The sequence below is a fragment of the Schistocerca americana genome, chromosome 8 (genome assembly GCF_021461395.2).
Source record: "Schistocerca americana isolate TAMUIC-IGC-003095 chromosome 8, iqSchAmer2.1, whole genome shotgun sequence".
In the NCBI taxonomy this organism is placed as follows: domain Eukaryota; kingdom Metazoa; phylum Arthropoda; class Insecta; order Orthoptera; family Acrididae; genus Schistocerca; species Schistocerca americana.
The window spans coordinates 256,538,509-256,559,577 of record NC_060126.1 but is presented as its reverse complement, the minus strand read 5'-3'; the positions used below and the strand labels follow the sequence as shown (position 1 = coordinate 256,559,577).

General features: G+C 40.7%; 1 protein-coding gene and 1 non-coding gene across 3 annotated transcripts in view; one reads left to right on the top strand and one right to left on the bottom strand.

The window, feature by feature from the left end:
* LOC124545411 (odorant receptor coreceptor) overlaps positions 1–21,069 on the bottom strand; it is a 348,578-nt gene that overhangs the window by 289,934 nt on the left and 37,575 nt on the right. The gene's annotated exons all lie outside the window — the stretch shown is intronic.
* Positions 6,320–6,394, top strand: Trnas-uga. Its single transcript has one exon. It is a non-coding gene; the product is annotated as a tRNA-Ser (tRNA).

The window sequence follows — 21,069 nt, the reverse complement described above, 5'->3', positions numbered from 1 at the left end:
TCACTTATTAATATTATAATTATTTTTCTTAAAAATATAAAATCCTTTTTTTAACACGCCGCACGGAGAGCCTATTAAGAGAGCGTAGCATGTAGAGGGTATTACAACGATAATGATATCATGATCTCCCAGCGATGATGTAGAAGGAAAGTGTATCAGTTTTAGACTGCGAGTCCTAATTCAGAAACGAGTCACTTGAGATTTATTACTGACAGTTAAAATTTTTGATGTACCGTTGCTCTACTAACAATGATAAAATCCACGTAGATACACTTTACGCGATAACTTTGTTTACCTCCGCAACCTGCTCCGTGTGCTACAACAGTATATGACAAGCAGTCGGGAAACTCTACAGGGGAAAAAAAGAAAAAAAACTGACAGCTGCAGCGATGCTACGACTCCAAGCGGCTAGCCTGTAGTAAGAAACGAATGGCATAACATGTAATTTGAAAATATGCTCTTCTTATTATTTATACTTCTTTATTTGCTAGTCACTAAATGAGTTGGTGATTTTGCTGAGTCAGTAATGCAAATGTAATTAAAGTAATGACCGTCCTTACTGCTTATGTGATGGTAAAACGATTGAATCTGAATGCAGTGTATCGTTACGGTTCACAGTATCCGACTCGTACTCGGACCATCGGAAATCTTTTGTAACGAGACACGAAATGTAACCTGATGTATTAGAGTTCAAAAGCAAATGATTATGAGTGTTTCTGTGGTTTCGCCCGTACTTTCTGATACTTTGCGCCGTTTGTACTTCTTTTTCGAGTATTTTTCCTCAAAACATTTTTACACTATCCGTACATTAATAGTAGTCTATCTCTTCGATGGTATGAGGATAACATAACGAAATCAAAAAGTTTCCTTGCATCCATTAACTTTCTTATAATCTGCTAATTTCAAAAGTTTATTAGTAGTATATACACGCCCATATTAATATTACTTGAAAAAGGATGCATGCATTTCCTTATGCAGTCTACTAGGTAACGACAAGAATATATGTACACTTTGTGGGAGATTTAAGGTACAAAACCAAGTATCGAAAAAGTTGTTGATTGATATGCTTATTTGAATACGGACAACTTTTACAGACCTATACAGTAGTGTGATCACGAAAAGTTGGTTAAAATAGTGCCAGTCCCATTAAGAGGAGAACCTCTGAAGGTAGTACAAACGAATAGAAATATTGAACAATATCTCTCATGTCTTAAATGTTTAACTAAAAAATTTAAAATCAGCATTTGTAATTCATTACATTATTTACTTACTTCTCAGCGTCCTTTGTAAAGCGAAAAAATGGTATTTCTGCTTTTATTTCTGATTGCTGCTACAATTTATACTAATTCAGTAAGCTCAGAACTAGGGACTCATCTGAACGTACATCATCACTCCGTATCCATTTTTAGAGGGTTTATACAGGCTAGTCGCTTGGCAGCGCCACAGTAGCGAAGCTGCAGAAAAACTGTGGACGTTTTATTCGTTAGCAGGTACATGTCTGTAATCTTTTCCAGGGCCTGCTGAAGTTAGCACAGAGCCCGTATCACTGACGAACTGCTCTACTCAGCAGTACGAATTAGCAAGGTAACGGTTAATAAAATTTATTTCACTAGTTTAAGCCAACAGATGTAATGTCCTAGATTTTTAAACTTTCATTGAAAAAACATAACCAGCATTGTCTAAAACACTAAAACTGCCTATCACAGTTGTGTCTTATCATTTCTAGTCTTATTGTAAGGAAAAAAAAAAGTTCGCCCCGGTGGCTGAGAGGTCAGCGCGACAGAACGTCAATCCTAAGGGCGCGGGTTCGATTCCCGGCTGGGTCGGAGATTTTCTTCGCTCAGGGACTGGGTGTTGTGTCGTCCTAGTCACCATCATTTCATCCCCTCGCGCAAGCCGCCTTAGTGGCGTCAAATCCAAAGACTTGCACCCGGCGAATGGTTAGTAAGGAAAAATCCCTCTCCGTAAGGAAACTGAAACTTTTGGATCAAGACGTGCTTAGACCGTGTAGTGACTTAAAGTGACCGACAGACAAGATTGTTCTTCCTCTTGCATTTACCAAGTACAGAGAGATCACGAAGTTCCATTCCGTGCTATGCATTACATAGATAGTAGTGAATTGTTCTTTCTTATTGATATGCGTGCGGATATACATCGAAATCATGGCATACATCATGGAGAAGTAGTAACGAGTACGTGGGCTCTCGAACGAGACCATACAGGAAACTCAATGAGAGATACTGAGCATAATTTCGCTGTAAGGTTTCAGAAGCCTTCACCGCCAAAATCAACAGTTTTACGGAGGGAGAAAAAGCTGTTTGGAACTCGTTTCATGAAAGATAAGCCCCGATCAGGACGACTGACGAGACTGGAAACGTGTGTGGAGGCTGCGGCGTCTGTTGAATGTCCACCAAAAGAGTCCATTCGTGAACAGCGGTCACGTGAACTGGGAGTTCCGTACTCGACATTACAAGAACATATAAAGAATTATTAGAAGGTAAAGGCATTAAAATCTCCGTTCGTAAACGAATTGAGCGATAATGACATGTAAAAACGTCATCAGGCTTGTGGATGAATGTTCGATCTCTTCACAAGTCTTCCTTCAAGGGAAAAAGTGTTTTTGTCGAACAAATGTGCAATATATCGCAGTGCAAATGAGAGAAACATTTATTTCTGGAGAACGAAAAATACACATTTTTATGAAGAACTTGAAAACAACTCACCACATGCCATGATCTGGCCTACAATGTCTGTAACTCACTTGGCAGGTCCGTATTTCTTTTGAGGTACTGTGAATGGCACTCCGTGTCTCACCGCGTTACGTGATTTATTTATTCCACATCTGCAACATCAGGACAGCTCGGTCGCGTATGGTTCCATCAGAACGGAGTACCAGCCCATTATGCTACCCCGTCAGAGAGTATCTCAATGGGGTCTTTCCTGATAAACGGGTTGGACGCGGCTATGTCCACTTGCCTGCGCCTTTGGAGTGGCCACCCCGAAGTCCTGATCTGTCATCTTGCGACAATGTGTCATGAGGGTTCGTTTAACACAAGTTTGCCGCCACACTTTACGAGACAGCTGACGAACTTAAGGATACTGTTCGACGTGCACTTTTTGTCAACATGCCAGCGAAGTTGAGGAGAATTTCACGTCGTGCGTGGAGGAGAAGCATATGCGTAATGAAAACGATGGTTTACACCCAGACGCTCTGCAATAAACAACAAAGAATAGTCAGTCTACCTCTGAGTTGTCCTCTGCTGTGATCCCAGGTTAATACAATGTGACATATGTCGACACGTCATAGGCGGTAAGGGGACTTTGTGATCATTTTGTAGAAAGAGTAGGCTAGCAACTAATGCAGATATTCGCCATCGATGGAATTACTGGCAAACGTAACTGATATTTGTCTGCGTTTCGAGAAGCTGACTTCTCCAAGCTGATTATTGAGGCTTACGTTAAAAACTATGAAGTGTAGTACTATAAATTAATGAACACTGTAAGAGTGGATACGACACGATTTTGCAAGACACTAAGAAGTTCTATACACATAGTAAACTGTCACAATGCAAAGGCATATCAAAAAGGTATTTTTTGTCGAGCTTTGTCAACAACATAATGCAAAAAATTTCTGTCAGAAATTTTAGATTTCCAGAAGCTTTCGACATCGTTCCTCACCAATCTGCGTGCCTATGGAATATCGCCTAAGTTGTGCCACTGGATTCGTAATTTCCTGTCAGAAAGGTCACAGTTCGTAGTAATAGACGGTAAATCATCGAGTAGAACGTAAGTAATATCCGGCGTTTCCCAGGGTACTGTTATGGGCCCTCTATTGTTCGTGATATATATATATATATATATATATATTAACCACATAGGAGACAATCTGAATAGCCATCTTAGATTGTTTGCAGATGATGCTGTCATAATTAATCCCGAAGAAAGAAAAGTATGAAGTTATTCACATGAATACTAAAGGAAATCCGCTAAATTTCGATTACACGATAAGTCACACAAATCTGAAGGCTGTAAATTCAAGTAAATGCTTTGGGATTACAATTACAAATAACTTAAATTGGAACGATAACATAGATAATGTTGCGGGTAGAGCAAACCAAAGACTACGATTCACTGGCAGAACTCATAGAAGGTGCAACAGGTCTAATATGTATGGTGCGAAAAGTGGCAATTAATCCTGAAGAAAGAAAAGTATGAAATTATTCACATGAATACGACAGGAAATCCGCTAAATTTCGATTACGCGATAAGTCACACAAATCTGAAGGCTGTAAATTCAAGTAAATGCTTTGGGATTACAATTACAAATAACTTAAATTGGAAAGATCACATAGACTGCTTACACCACACTTGTCCGCCCTATTCTGGAGTATTGCTGTGCGGTGTGAGATCCTTATCAGGTGGGACTGACGGATGACATCGAAAAAGTACAAAGAAGGGCAGCTGCTCTTGTATTATCACGAAGTAGAGGAGATGGTGCCACAGACATGATACGAGATTTGGAGTGGCAATAATTAAAATAAAGGCGTTATTCGTTTAGACGAGATCGTCTCATAAAATTTCAATCACCAGTTTTCTCCTCCAATCGCGAAAACATTCTGTTGACACCCACCTGCATAGGGGGAAATGATCAGCACGATAAAATAAGAGAAATCAGGGCTCTGAAAGAAACATTTAAGTGCTCGTTTTTCCGCGCGCCGTTCGAGAGTGGAACGATAGAGAGACAGCTTGAAGGTGGTTCATTGAAGCTTCTGCCAGGCACTGAATACCAGAGTAATCATGTAGATGTAGATTGTGATGCAAGACCGTAGTAGTCTGCTGCAGACCATAATGGAACAGACCAGGTAAATAAAATTCCTGTGTCAATCTATAACATGTAAAATACGGTTTGATAAAATATAATTACATCATATGTCGCCAGAATGAAACCTTCGCTACATATGATGTGACGCCAGACGTAGTGCAGATGTCGTGGACGTCAAAAGCGTTGAGTCGTGGGTGCGAGTGGGCCGGCGTCGTAGAATAAACAAAGTGCGAAGTCTTTGCCGGGTGGACAAAAATATGGTAGCATGAACTCATTACCACGCCTAAAAGGGTGTAGGAAAACCTATGGCATTCAAAACAGCTTCCAGTCGTCTCGGAAAGGATAAATCCGAGTCTCGTGAGCTTCTAAAGAGAATCTTATACTATTCTTTCCACAATATGGTCGCTAGATCTGGTAATGATGATGGAAGTGGATCGTGATCACGCACTTTTATCACCAAAAGTAGGCCACAAAGGCTCAGTAATACTGAAATGAGGTGACCGTGGTGCCCAGTGGCGATGCGGCAGTTCACCTTCGTGTTCACAAAATCAATCGTAGACGGTGCCAGGTATGTCAACAAGGGCCCTGTCGTCTTCGAACACAGCACCAGCATTGGGAAACGAACACTGTACCGTGGGATGGACCTGGTCAGCCAAAGTGGTCGTCTAATCCCTGGCATTAATGCGACCTTGCAGAATAACCATGAAGACAATTGGAACGCCACGATATGGCTGCCGAAATCATCACCTTTTGGACTTAAGCTGGCCAGAAATTGGAAACAGTATGAAACAAGACTCATCTCAAAATATCTTCCTTCTATTCGTCCATAGTCCATGTTTTACGGCTGCGGCACCAGTTTTCCTGTTAGGGACAGTCTGCGTCACTGATGAGCGATTTTAGAATTCCAACTCGCCCTGAAGTTCCCTACTTATGGAGCTCCCTGCACCTCCTTTTGATTAGCCAGTGGAACATTCAGTTCTGCAGTGACATACGCAGCTGTCGTCCTGTTTATTTTTCGTCACCCTGAATCACGGACACTCTACACAGACTTTCGTCCGCGTTAAGACTTAGTGTAATGATGTGTCTGCGCTTTCTGTGTATGTGCTATAAATCTTCGATACGCGCCTCTTGAAACACTAAGCATTTAGGCTACGTTAGCTACGGAAGCACCCACCAAACGAGGGACAACAATTTTCCCAAATGCGAAGGCACTGATCTCCGACATAATGTACTCACATGTACATACAATACTGTTCTGAAACTTCCTGACACATTAAAACTGGGTACCGGACGGAGACTCGAACTCGGGACTCCGCTGAAGAGTGAAAACCTCATTCTAGAAACATCCCCTAGGCTGTGGCTAGGCCATGTTTCCGCAATATCCTTTCTTCCAAGAGTGCTAGTTCTGTAAGTTCCGTAGAAGAGCTTCTGCGAAGTTTGGAAGGTAGGAGAGGAGGTACTGTCAGAACTGAAGCTGTGAGGGCGGCTCGTGAGTCGTGCTTGGGTAGCTCAGTTGGTAGAGCACTTGCCTGTGAAAGGCAAAGGTCCCGAGTTCGAGTCTCGGCCCGGCACACAATTTTGATCTGCCAGGAAGTTTCATATCAGCGCACACTCCGCTGCAGAGTGAAAATCTCATTCTGGGAACATCCCATAGGCTATGGCTAGGCCATGTCTCCGCAATATCCTTTCTTCCAGGAGTGCTAGTTCTGCAAGGTTCGCAATAGAGCTTCTGTGAAGTTTGGAAGCTAGCAAACGAGGTACTGGCAGAAGTAAAGCTGTGAGGAGGGGTCGTGAGTAGTGCTTGGGTAGTTCAGTTGGTAGAGCACTTTCCGGCGAAAGGCAAAGGTCTCGAGTTCGAGTCTCGGTCCGGCACACAGTTTTAATCAGTCAGGAAGTTTCATATTAGCGCACACTCCGCTGCAGAGTGAAAATCTCATTCTGGACACAATACTGTTTTGATAACGACTGACAGTTGCAACATATTGAGGACACTGCAAATATGTTGTTCGTGGTCGGATACGATAGTGAAACCTGCAGGCTTGGCTAGCATCTGCTTTTATCTTCAAGCATTCTTTTCTCGAGATTTTTCGATATTTATGTCCACCCTCTATAACGTGGTAACATCTAATGGGACCAAATTGCTTGGTTCATCGGTCCATAAGTTTACACACTACTTAATTTAAGTTGAACTAACTTACGCTATGGGCAACACATACACCCGTGCCCGATTGAGGACTCGAACCTCCGACGGGGGGAACCGCGCGGACCGTGACAAGACGCAGCGGATTTGTGTGAAGCAGTTAATGAAACTGTTAACTGGACACAGCATTTTTTAATTCATTACAAACCGTACTACCGGTATGTTCCCAAATACCAAACTAAGTTATCAGCTTAAAATGCTTTTCCAGTCTACAGGTTAAATGGACTACTACACGAAAGGAGTTTGTGGGGACGCAGTCTGCAGTAACCGCTGTCCCGAGGGTTTTATTGCCTTGAAAGTTTCGATAGCTAAAATAAGTGCCTTAACTGAAACTATTCCAAATAACCTAACCACTGGGATGCTTTCTACTTTTTCTTTACCGTGGTTACTAGATTATTGCCCGTTTGTATGCACGAACATTTACATCCACCCGAATACTCTGCCTTTCACACTCAAGTGCTTGGAGAGGGTTCATCAAAACACTCTCTCACACTATTTCTCTACCGTTCCATTCTCTAACAACGCGTGGGCAAGTCGAACTCCTAACTCTTTGCGTGCTAGCTGTGATTTCTCTTATTTTACTACAATGATCATTTCTCATTATGTAGGTGGATGTAAGGAAAATATTTTCGCATTCGAAGGAGAATGTTGGACTTTAAAATTTTGCGAAAGGATCTCGCCGGAACGAGAAACACCTTTGTTTTAACAATTGCCACCCCAACTTAAGTATCATATCCGTGACACTCACTCCTCTACTTCGCAATAATACAAAACGAGCTGCCCTTCTTTGAACTTTTTCGATGGCCTACATTAATCCAATCTGGTAAGGACCCCATACTGCACGCCAATGCTCTAGCAGAGTTCCGGAAAGCGTAGTGTAGGAAGCGTTTTTAGTAGACCTCTTGCATCTTCTAAGTGTTCAGCTAACAAAACACAGTCTTTGGTTTGTCTTCCCCACAAATTTATATATATATTTTTTCCAATTCAAGGTGTCTGTAATTGTAATTCCTAGGTATTTAGTTGAATAAACAGTCTTCAGGTTTCTGTGGTTTAGTGTGTAACCGAAATTTAACGGGGTCCTTTTAGTACCCATGCCGATGACTTCCATGTTTCGCTATTTAGGGTCTATTGCCAATTTTCACACCATACGGATATCTTCTCTAAATCATTTTGCAATTGGGTTTAGTCTTCTGATTGCTTTACTACACGGTAAATGGCAGCATCGTCTGCAAACAAACTAACATGGCTGCTCAGATTTTCATCTAAATAATTAATATAGATTAGAAACAGCAGAGGGCCTATAACAGTTCACTGAGGAACGCAAGGTATGATTCATCTTTTACGCGATGACTTTTGGTCAGTTACTACGAACTGTTCCAACAGGAAGCCACGAACCCAATCGCACAACTGAGACAATACCTCATAGGCACGCAATTTGGTTATAGCCGTTTATGAAGAAGATCATCGAAAGTCTTTTGGAAATCTACTTTCTTAATCCACGTTGACTGTGTATAAACAGATCTATTTCTCGAGGTTATTCATAGTATTCGAACACAGTATATGCTCCAAAATCCTGTGATTCTTCGGATTACTCCTCTTTTCCTTTCTTGAGTATTGGTGTGACCTGTGCAACTTTCCAGTTTTTATATTAGATTAGATTTACTTCCATTCCAATTGACTCGTAGTGAGGAGGTCCTCCAGGATGTAGTACATGTCATAAAAACAATAATACGTGACAAATATTTACAACTAAAACAAATGAGCTAATGTACCTTCCACAGGTCCCAAGTGGAACGTCTTTTTTTATGAACACTATATGAAAGGATCATTTTACAACTCTCATTTACTAAGATCGCATTATTGCGCTGAATTTAAAATTAACAAAAATGTTTTTATTTATTTATAAGGTAATAAACATAAACACACACACACACACACACACATATATATATATATATATATATATATATATATATATATATATATATATATATATATATGGTTCTACTGAGAAATTCATCAATGGAGTAGAAGGATTTGGCCACCAACAAATCCTTTAGGTTTCTCTTAAACTGAATAGGAAAATAGGAAAGGATATTTCGTGTAGCAAGTGGCCATATGTGATTGTTAAATACGGAGCTGTTTTATGTGCATACCCTGAAATGTAACTGGTATACATTCTGAACCGTAGGATTTGCCTTTATTAATTGATTTAAGCAGCTGTGTTACACCGTAGGTATCTACTTCTGAGTTACTCGTGTCAACGGCAATTCATGATGGCAATTCTGGAATATTTAGTTCATCTTATTTTGTGAAGGAATTTCGGAAAATCGTATTTAGTGACTCCGCTTTGGAGGGCACTGTCATCGGTTATCGCTCGCTGAAGTTATTGATTGTGTCTTGCCGCTGGTGTACGTTATCTACGACCTGAATCGCTTTGGCTTTTCTGCCATATGTCGATAGAGTGTTTCGTTGTGGAAACTATTAAAAGCATCTCGGGTTAAAGTTCGTTTCGTGCTGAGTTTCGAGCTCCTGTAAAACTTGTTCCGACCTTTTAGTTAACATGCGGGGTCACTTCCGTCTATTGTTGATGTAAGTGGTATAAATATCTTCACTTCTGGCGATACTGTTTCTTTAAATTTAAGCCACATTTGCTCTGAACTTTCATAATTGGGAAGGAATGCAGGCTGTCTCTTACGAATGCGCCAAGCGAATTTTTATATTTTTTTCTGGGTAGATACAGTTTGCGTTTACTTTTGGTGGATTTGGATGTTACGGTATTCAGTCTAGCTGCAACAATCTTGTGATCACTAGTCCCACTACCCTTCGTAATGCTCCCTTACTGCACGGGATTTTTGCTAAGAAACGAATATATTTTCGCAACCGTGCTATTTATCCAACAAAATCGAGAGTCTACAGCTCGTGGTCTAATCACTAGCGTTGCTGCCTCTGGATCACGGGGTCCCAAGTTCGATTCCCGGCCGGGCTGGGGACTTTCTCTGCCCGGGGACTGGGTGTTTGTGTTGTCCTCATCATTTGATCATCATCATCATCATTTGTGGCACTGGATAGAGTGGACTATGAAAAAATGAGACTGTGTAACAATTGGCGCTTCGTACGGCCGTTGATGACTGCGCAGTTGAGCGTCCCACAACCCAAACATCATCATCCAGTGAAAGCGAGCAGTTTGAGTACATGGTATCATTGATGTTCTGAAAATTACGGGTGGTAGTGAGTTAGCACAACTAAAGTGTTGTGTGCATGGCTCACGAAGCGCTATGGACGAGCGGTTCTAGGCACTTCATTCCGGAACCATGTGGCTGCTACGGTCGCGGGTTTTCCTGCCTCGGGCATGGATGTGCGTGATGTCCTTAGGTTTGTTAGGTTTAAGCAGTTCTAAGTCTATGGGACTGATGACGTCAGATGTTAAGTACCATAATGCTTAGAGCTATTTCCTTTTTATTTTTTTATTTTTCTTTATTTTTTTATTATTATTATTATTATTTTTTTTTTTTTTTTTTTTTTTGCTCACGAAGTACAAAGAAGTACCATAAGAGACTTCCCTCCGCCACACAGGCAGAATTATTCGCCTGGCACGTGTGAGCTCCGAGCAGCAACCTCCACGTAACGCTCTCTATTCGGGACTAATTTCCGATTCCGCCGACAGATTCATCAGCGTTTCGCATTCGTCCACCAATAGTGTAGTCATCCGACAAAGAGAGCGCTGTCAACTGGGGACTACTTTAAGAACTGGTGGAGATGGAAATCCTTCCACCGACAGGCGGTAAACATGTGTCGTTGGCACAGCTCAGCTGCCCTTGCTGTGCCAGCATATGCTGCATTAAGCTACGGAGCACAGAACCGCGAGTTCCGTTCAGAGGACAACATTTCCGAATTAATAATCTTTATTACGGAGCAATAGACACAGTGCAATGCGAATGTCTACGTAATATATTCGGTCATAATGACAATTTTATAGACTGATAAGAGACAGAAAAGTTATGTAGATTTCACTGTGTTAGGTATAGGACGTCAAGTGCCACACATGAGTTATCAAAGTTATGGAAAGTAATGTAGCATACCTTTTTTGGCAATTTTTTATTATTTTGCTATATTTCTGTTATAGTGTTGCCCTGTCAATGTAAGTGTTTGATTAGTAATACGGGCGAGCAACCTGACATCCATTTTATTGAACTATAGCAGTAAACAAGTTTTCTGCTACCATGAATGTTTGGGCTGAGGCATGACCAACGACTGTAGTAAGGTACGCGTTTATGCAGGGAACACTTCCTACATGAAAGGCCATTGCCCATATAGAAAGGGAAAAGCTGCCGGGGGTGGAGGACCGACGAGGGGTTAGAAAAATCCGCCCAGCGCGCAGCGGTACAGCTAACCTTCCAGCGGACTGGGAGAGACCAAAACACTGGGCGGCCTCAGGTGGCAAAAATAACGATCCTAGACAACCGAACGGTGTCATGCAAAAACGCCAATAACGATGAACTTTCGACACCATATCGATTACAGAATCGATAACGTTCGCACCATTCGGCGAATGCCCTCCACATGTTCTAAAATTAAGTACAAGATCAGTGAGAGGGATATTAGTAATCATCATAACGATATTTGTATGTGGGTCCAGAGCCACCATGTACTTCATAAAAGGAATATTGTCCGTTGCAGCCTGTAAACTTACGTTTCATTTGTTGTGCCACTGACAAGTAGCCGTGCAAGAGCAGCCGTGGCCTGACCTTACAGAACAAGTTGAATAACGAAGAACGAGGTAGCAGACCATCTCTCTGCGAAAAACCGATAGTCATAAGAGAAGTGGAGGTCATAGTGTTTGGAGAATCTGAATTAAGGTGACAGTAGAAAAAGTGAAAATCGGTCATAGATTTGTTTTCAGCAGCTTCCACGATATTTTGAACATGACAAAGATTGCTGTCCGTTGGGTTCTGCGACTGCTTGCCCCCACTCAAAAATCGCACTGAAGTGAGCCAGCAGAGTAAAATTAGCCGCTGTCTCAGCCCGAGACACGGTAGCAAGGCAGGCAGTGGAAACGAATAGATGCACTACTGCAGAAATAAACGATGAATCATCTATCATCAGGGAAAGTGATGTTGAGTGATTTTTTGGACTACCTGGGTGTGGTGATAGCAGATTATGTTCTTAAGGGTCAACCCGTCGCAGGACAACAATACCGGATCCTCCTGATGAGGTTACATGAGGCTGTCAAGACGGAAGCGTTGTGGGAAGGTGTCCGTGGTAAAGCACATTCTGGATGAAACAGATGCTAGAAATGGTCGAGAAAGGCAGCAAAGAAATGAAGAAGAGAGACAGGAGAGAACAAGAGAGAGACAGGAGGGACCAGGCAGATAGGAAAGAAGCAGAAACTGACAGGATGGAATTGCAAAAGGGAGATGGGAAAGCCAAAGCAGACAGAAAAGAATCGCACGACAGAAAAGAATTTAGGGAAGAGATGGCGCAACCACAAGGAAATACGAAAGCTTGTCCAGCTTTCAAAAACAACAGAAAGCAACGTGAACAGGCTGCCCCAAGTTGAGAGAGGAGACAAATTCCTCAACGTGAAGATGGTATCTGTTCTTTCAAACATGTCTAAGCGACCGAGGACGCAGAGGATAGTGCGACTGCAGGGCCTTAGCTCTGGCACGCTCCCCGTGAGACGCACATTTACATCTTACTGTCGACACACATTTGTAGTTCCCCTGCCCACTATACTCATTACTCGTGGCAGTCGATCTACCGATTCCCGTAAGAATTCGGGCAATGTGAGTGCATCCATACTGAAGAAGGTCATCGGCCGTTAGCCTTACCTATACGAATATGGTATCTGCTATTTCGGACTTACTCAAAGTATTTGGGCGAAATCCTAAAACGAAATCTTCATCTCAGCCAGCTATACAGTAGTGGACAGCGGAATCAGTTGTTCATTGACACGATGGCAACACGACATTAGTGATCCCAGCTCTCTGGGTGACTGATCGGAAGGCAATCAAACTAATTACTTTGATGTGAATTTCTGCACTTTTTCGTTTTGTTGTAAGTTTGTACTGATAAGAGCGAATCTTGTCATCCATAACCATATATTCCACAGACAATTGCACGTATTTTGCATTTCAATCAAGTTGCGGCAGGTGTCCACGAGCAAACGTTTTTGTTCAGGAGTTGAAGTTCACAGCACAAAATTTTCGTACACCTTTGCTAGGCATACCTGCAGGAGGCGGTGTTGCATTTGTTCCCAAGTAGCACCTGACATATGTTCTTAAAAATTTGGAGTATCAGTCATGGTCAAGCCTACCCTCTGTATACTTGTACGGGCATGATGTTAGTTCTAAGTGAAATCTAACATACGCAAACTGTGGTGGGTGCTTCTGTAAACAAAGTAGTCGAAATATTTGCTGTTTCAAGAGGCACTAAGCGAACATTTATGCCATTTACAGGGAAATCGGGAAAACATTATCTGCTAAGTCGCAACGCGGGCGAAAGAGGACGCTGAGTGATCGTGACAGACGGTCATTGATCAGGATTGTGACGAAAAATAAGAGGACGACAGCTGCAAAAGTCAACGCGGAACTGAATATCGCTCTGGCAGACACTGTCAATACCATAACAACACGAAGGGCACTCCATAAGCTGTGAATTACAGGGTGAGTTTGAATTCTAAAACCACTCATCAGTGGTGTAAATGCCCGTCACAGGAAAACGTGGTGCCCAACCTACTGCCCCTGAGCTTTGCAGCAACGGAAGACAGTGATTTGGGGTAATGAATCTTATTACACACTGTTTCCAGCTTCTGGCTGAGATTACGTCCAAAGTGTGAAACATGAGAACATGTCGATAATGATTTGACAGCCATATCGCGGTATTCCACGGGTCATGTGGTTACTATACAAGGTCGCATTATATGATTATTTTAGTTGATGAAGTCCATCTCGTGGTACAATGTTTGTTCCCCAACGGTGATGCTGTGTCTCAAGGCGACAGGGTCCGTCTTCATACAGCTTTCATCGTCCCGGACTAGTTTTGTGTGCACGAAGATGAGCTGTGAGATCTCCCGTGGCGGTCAAAGTCTCCAGATCTAAGTAACATTGAGCCTCTCTGATCTTCCTTGGAGAGGAGGTTGCATGATCGCTATCCACCTACGTCATCGTTACCTGAACATACCGCTATTTTGGAAGAAGAATGATTCCCTTGAAAAACAATACAAAACCTGTACTTGTCCATTCCGAGAAGACTGGAAGCTCTTAGAATGCCAACGGGTTTCCTACACTGTATTAGGCGTGGTAATGTTTCGTATTTATGGTGTTTCCATACCGTTGTCCAACGCCGAACTTGGCGCGCGTGGACCTGTGTGTGTGTGTGTGTGTGTGTGTGTGTGTGTGTGTGTGTGTGTGTGTGTGTGTGTGTGTGTGCGTGTGTGTGAAATACACGTTACATTTGTGTACGTGGACGAGGCCACAGTTAGGAAGTAAGTGCTAAATAAAGAAACTCATGAATTAATTATACGACTTATTGTTAATTAGAAAAATTCCTTTTAATTTATTACACATTATTTTAATCGTATTATGGGTAAGTTTCAGGCGTACGTTCGCATTCGTTCTCTGAAGTTCTTTCATTGCCGACCACTGTGGACGAGCGGTTCTAGGCGCTTCACTCCGGATCCGCGCTGCTGCTACGATCGTAGGTTCGAATCCTGCCTCGGGCATGGATGTGTGTGATGTCCTTAGGTTAGTTAGGTTTAAGTAGTTCTAAGTGTAGGGGACTGATGACCTCAGATGTTAAGTCCCATACTGCTTAGAGCCATTTGAACATTTTTTTCTTTCATTATTTTCTGAAGTTCATTTGTACTAGAGGCACACAGTGAAATGACAGCCACAAGGTGAAATGTTAGACATACCAGTCATTAGTACGTATGCTTTCTTCACTTTCCGGTTTAAAGGTATGAAACTTTTCTCTAGAGAACACGAGAATAATTTCAGTTTGCCTGATTCTCCTTCAGTTGTGAATTTGCGGCTATGTTGATACCTTGCGAGATGCCGCAGTGGTTGGCACACAGTAATCGGATTCAGGATGACGACAGTTCAAGTCTTCGTCCGGCCAACCAGATTTCGTTTTTTCGTGATTTCCCTGAATCGCTCCAGACAAATGCCCGCATGGTTGCACAGCCGATTTCCTTGCCCCATCCATTCATAATCCACGCTTGTGTTTCGTCACTAATGATCTCACTGTCAACGGAACGATAAACTATAATCTTCCTTCCTATGTAGATATATGATAGAAGCCGTAGGCTTTTTGAACTTATTGTGCTACGGTCGCAGGTTCGAATCCTGCCTCGGACATGGATGTGTGTGATGTCCTTTGGTTAGTTAGGTTTAAGTAGTTTTAAGTTCTAGGGGACTGATGACCTCAGATGTTGAGTCCCATAGTGCTCAGAGCCATTTGGACTATTTGTACTAATTGTTTACCATACTAACCTATGCTTTCCTTTCCTAAGGCTGTTACGTCATTTTGTTAGAATGAAATGAAAATCTTTCTCGAAATCTGTGGATCACAGAAAAATTGTGGTAGTACACCTCGCCTGTCCACCACTTCCTCCAATAAGTGGAATCCAAAGAAGGTATGCAATGTCGTGTGGCCTCGCAAACATCTGACTCGATCCTACTTACAAGCGTGAATCTAGCAGTCAATTTGACCATCGATTAATCAAGGCTTTTCACTGGAATGAAGGTGACCAGGAAAGGCAATACCGTAATCATAATAATGTGAGTATCCCAAATTTCACTCGTTAATTGGAATTTATTCCTTTTTGCAGATTTACATGCATATCAGAAAACGATTATTACGCACTGAAATCGGGAGGAAAGAGTGCCTTAGTATTCAGTATCCGGTTTCACATGTGATCAAGAATCATTCATAAACAAAAGTTACAAAATGGTATCAAAGAACGCAGCGCTGGCTTGAAACGAGAGAGAGAATTAGAACTGAGGAGCAACATCGAACATGGTGCCGTGTTAAATTAGCCTGCAGGCCGTAGCATTTCGCAGTGTTACGATCACGGTGGCCGGCGGTTGTCTTCTGACTGTGTGAATCACATACATATCATACGTTTTGCGAACAGTAAAGGTGAGACTCGATTTTCAATGGCTCTCTCTTCTATAACTTACATGAGGTGTTACAGCCAGACTTTCAGCAACACGGTGCCTACCACGAAATCCTCTGTGATGGGCGCTGACTATGCGGACACCGCACGTAGACAGCTCCAGGACAGAGGTTATGTTGACTAACCATGCTTGGTTCTGTTTAAAACATCGGTCTCAGCATGAAAGCAGGAGGCTGTGAAGGTAGTTACTACCCTTTGTTGCCAAAATGGTAGAGGCTTACTAGATTCAAGAATGTAAACAAGAGAAAGTCAGTTAAATATCCTAACATGCATCTAATGTACGAACATTAAAAAGCCTTATGATTTTAACTGTCAAATATTCGATAAGGCCCTTTCACTCAAATAAGTAACTATCTAGATCGGACGAAACTATCTAACAGTATATAATCATTTTTGTTGAGGTTCTGTGGATACTGAGAACACGATAAAAGTGTATACATTCGGTAATTTATTATAACATTTCACATTAGTACACTTTACTACATGTTAGCACACACACAATGAATATGGACGAAACGGAACTGAACAGAACAGCATGTAGGAACAAAGATGTAGATACAGTCAAAGATAACACACACATAGCTCGCCACATATCGATATCATTTAAATGAGTTTGAAAAACTTAACACCCCCACTTCAAAACTTTTAAATGATTTTCTTAAAAAATACCTAGACCCAAGCAGTTCAGGAAATCATAATGTTTTTCTTTTCTAAATCCTTTGGTCATTATATCTGCAGGCACATCAGCTGTTTGTAATCAGAGTTTTTACAACTTTATTAGACACAACTTCCCTTATATAATGACACCGAACATCAATGTGCTTCGACCATCTATGATTTGAAGGATCAACACATAAATTCAGGGCACTCTGATTATCATTAAATAATGTGAAACACTTATTGTAGCTTATCAGTTCATGTGACAAGTTTCCAAACTAAATAGCCTCCTGACAAGCTATGGAAGGAGCCATATACTCGGCCTCTGTGCAAGAGAGAGAATCAGTCTTTTGCTTTGTACTTTTCCATGACACTACAGACACTACAGAACCACATAGTTTAAAAATAAAAGCAGTGTATGATTTTCTGTCTAAAGGACAATTTGCCCAGTCAGCATCCACATAACCACATAATTCTAAATCACATTCTCTAAATTTTAGTACATAATTCTTACTTCCATTAAGATATTTCAAAATTCGCTTATCACATATCCAATGCTTTCTAGTACAAGAATTATTGAACTCTGCTCAATGTCAGGTCTTGTAAGTATTGATAAACACATTAAACTACCTGTTAGGACTTGATAAGATACATCATCAGTTTTAGTTTTAATTAGAGTCTTTACAGTTTTACAGTTTATCGTATGGAACCTTCTCAGTAACTGATCAATATAGTTCTCCTGACTTAAGGGTAACACTCCTTTAGCTTTATCAAATTTTATTTCCATCCCCAAACAATTTTTAGCCACTCATAAATCCTCTACTTCGAACTCTGAACGTAACTTACTTTTCAAAAATTCAGTCTCCCTTGAATCATTTGAAAAAATATAAATGTCATCAACATATAAAGCTATCATAGTAAGTACGCCTTTATCTTTATTCTTTGTAAACAAACAAGGTTATAAATCAGACCTCTTGTAACCTAGACAGCTTAAGACGTCATTTACTCTTTGATTCCAAACTCTGGTTGATTACTTTAAGCCATACACATCCCTTTTTAACTTCACAACTTTTCTTTTATAATTAAAAAGATTTAATCCTTCACGTCGTTGTAGGAAAATATCTTCTTTTAGAATACCATTTAAAAAAAGCAGTCTTAACATCAAGATGTGTAATGTTCAAATGTAGTTCAATGGATAAAGCCATGAGAAGTCTAAGTGTTGAATGCCTTACCACAGGAGAATAGGCCTCATCATAATCAGCTACAGGTTTCTGAGTGAGTCCTCATGCCACTAATCCAGCACGCTGCTGCAATTTACTTTTACTGTTGACTTTTTTCTTGAACACCCTCTTACACTGCACAGCACTTGCACCATCTTGAAGATTTACCACTTCCCACACATAGCACGTTTCCAGTCTTCTGCATCATGTCTGCTTAGGGCCTCCTGCAGGGTTGTTGGGTCCTCGAGTTGATCTGAAGTTCCAGCAGAAAACTAAATCTCATAATCATCAAATCTTCTATTTGGTATGAGCTGGCTTTGTGATCTAATATTTTTTACTTCATCTTCTTGTGTAACACATTTTTAAACATCAGTTTCTTTCTCTGATGTAACTGCTTCTTTTGAGATGTCATGTAAGTCCTCTCTTAATACATCAGACTTCCCATTTTCTTCATCATCCCCCAACAAAGTGGTGATTTCTTCACGATTCTTTATTTCAGTTCCTGCATCATTAATATTTTCCATTCTAGTCACAGGCCTGTAGCCTTTTGGAGTATTGCTGTATCCCACAAAGATCATTTCTTTTCCCTTTATATCCCATTTTCATCTCTTGACGTTGGGAACATGCAACATGACCTTGCTTCCCATTGTTCTGAGATGACTAATGTTGGGTTTCTTGCCAGTCTATAATTCATAGGGTGGTTTATTCCCTAAACTTGATCTCACTGGCCTATTTTGCAAACATACTGCGCTATTAACAGCTTCAGCCCAAAATCTATTATTAAGTTTACCATCAGATAGTAAACATTTTACCTTTTCTACAGCAGCTCTATTCAGCCTATCTGCCAAGCCGTTTTGTTCTGGTGTATAGCTGTTGGATATCTGATGTATAATACCATGTTTTTTCAACAAACTGTCAAAATACACACAACAGAATTCGTTTCCATCATCTGTACTTACTGTTTTGATTTTTCTTCCTTGCTGATTCTTCACCATTTCCTGTAATTCTGGAAATTTTTCAGAAGTTAAATTCTTTGTTATTAGAAAATATTCAAATCCCATTTCGGTGTAATCATCTTCCAAATGAGAAAATACTTTGCACCACCTGAAGACATAATTTCCATTGGTCTGCACAGATTTGCGTGTACTACTTCAAGTGGTTTAGAGGCTCTAATGGCTCCACGTGGAAAAGGCTGCTCTGTTTGTTTGCCTTCATTGCGTACCACACAGTTTTGCTTGCTAATGTTAAGTTTAATGTCTTCACATACCATTCCTTCTACAGCATCATTTTTCATTTTAATAAGATCCATTGCATTTAGGTGACCTAATCTTCTATGCCAAGCAAATGCTGTAATCATTCCCAAAAAATGCCTCCATCTGTAAATGTTTAGCTTGTATACACTATTAATGAAATCTGCAGTTGCAACTAATTCATTATGCTTGTTATAAGTATTGCACTGGTCACTATTAATTCAACAAAATTTCCTTGCTCAATCAAACTGCTCACAAACAGCAAATATGTAGTTAGTTATGGAGCATACACAACATTTTTTACAGGAATATCAAAAGAGCTCTTTCTGACTACTTATGTTAAATCATCCTCTCCAGAGCACAACACTAGGATTTATGTCTGGTTTGCAGTCATCATTTTTTGCCTCTTAACATAATTTATTTTGTTCTTCAGTCATTCTTCATTTGCTGTGAGATGCACACGAGCACCTGAATCAACATACCAGTCAGTTATGCCAAAAGAGCCAACTATAAACACTGCACTGAACGCATTTGAAGTTTCATTTTGTCTTGTTTTATTGTCACTGTTACGGCATTTTCTTTAAAAAGTCCTGGTTTCTTGCATTAATAGCAAACAACGTCCTTCCTGTTTTGATTGTCCACTGAATTTCCATTTCGGTGAGAAAACTTTGGTTTACTTTGCCAACTTTTGGCCCTAAAAGCACTACCAGACGTAGTGTCGTCTTCTTCCATGTCAAGAAGCTTACTTTTGATTGCGTCCAATGTGACTGGAATTCTTGAATGCTCAATTGCCATTGTCATGGGAGAATATTTTTCTGGCAATCCTGATAGAAATAACAAACCAATCTATTCATCATTAATAGCAAAACCAGTTCCACGTAATTTCTGACCATTATCTACTAACTGGTTCACATAACTCGTCATTGAATCACATTTTTCTATACGTTTTTATATCAGTATTCTCAATAAATTTATTCTTCTCACGAAACGAGAGTCGTTAAACGTTGATTTCAGTTTCTTCCACAAGTCCACTGTTGTTTGTGCTTCTCTTATTTTCACTTATGAAGATGGGTCAATCATAAGAATTATCTTCGCTTTTGCCTTTCAATCTTCCAATTAAACTACTTCTGAGACGCATTTCGCTATTCCTTCGAGAATAAGCACTTTTCGATAGCGAACGCCCTATCTCCGTAGATCTCAAGTCGTTTCAGCTTCAGTATATTAATTAGATAATTTGTCACCATATTTGTCGAGTCGAACAATTCTTCTTTGTGAACAGCAGTACACACTGGACTTCGAATCACAACACGTGGGTTTTAATCAGCGATTCCTGATACTTTTAACGATCGGTTATGTGGGTCCCTGGGGCCACAACCTGTTGAGGTTCCGTGGATGTTGAGAGCATGAAAATTTGTACATATTCGGTGATTTATTATAACATTTCCCATTGGTACACTTTACTACGCGTTAGCACACACACAGTAAATATGGACGAAACTGAACTGAACAGAACAGCATGTCGGAACAAAGATGTAGAAACTGTCAAAGATAACATACACATTGCTCGCCACATATCGATATCATTTAAATGTGTTTGACAAACTTAACAATTTTCTTTAATAGGAACCCCTGTCAACACTTTAGAAAAGAATAAATATGTGTGAGATTGAAAAAAGTGCATCATCTATTCGTGCTACTGTACTCCTAATGTACTGTGTCCAAATTATCCTGCTTGACTTTTC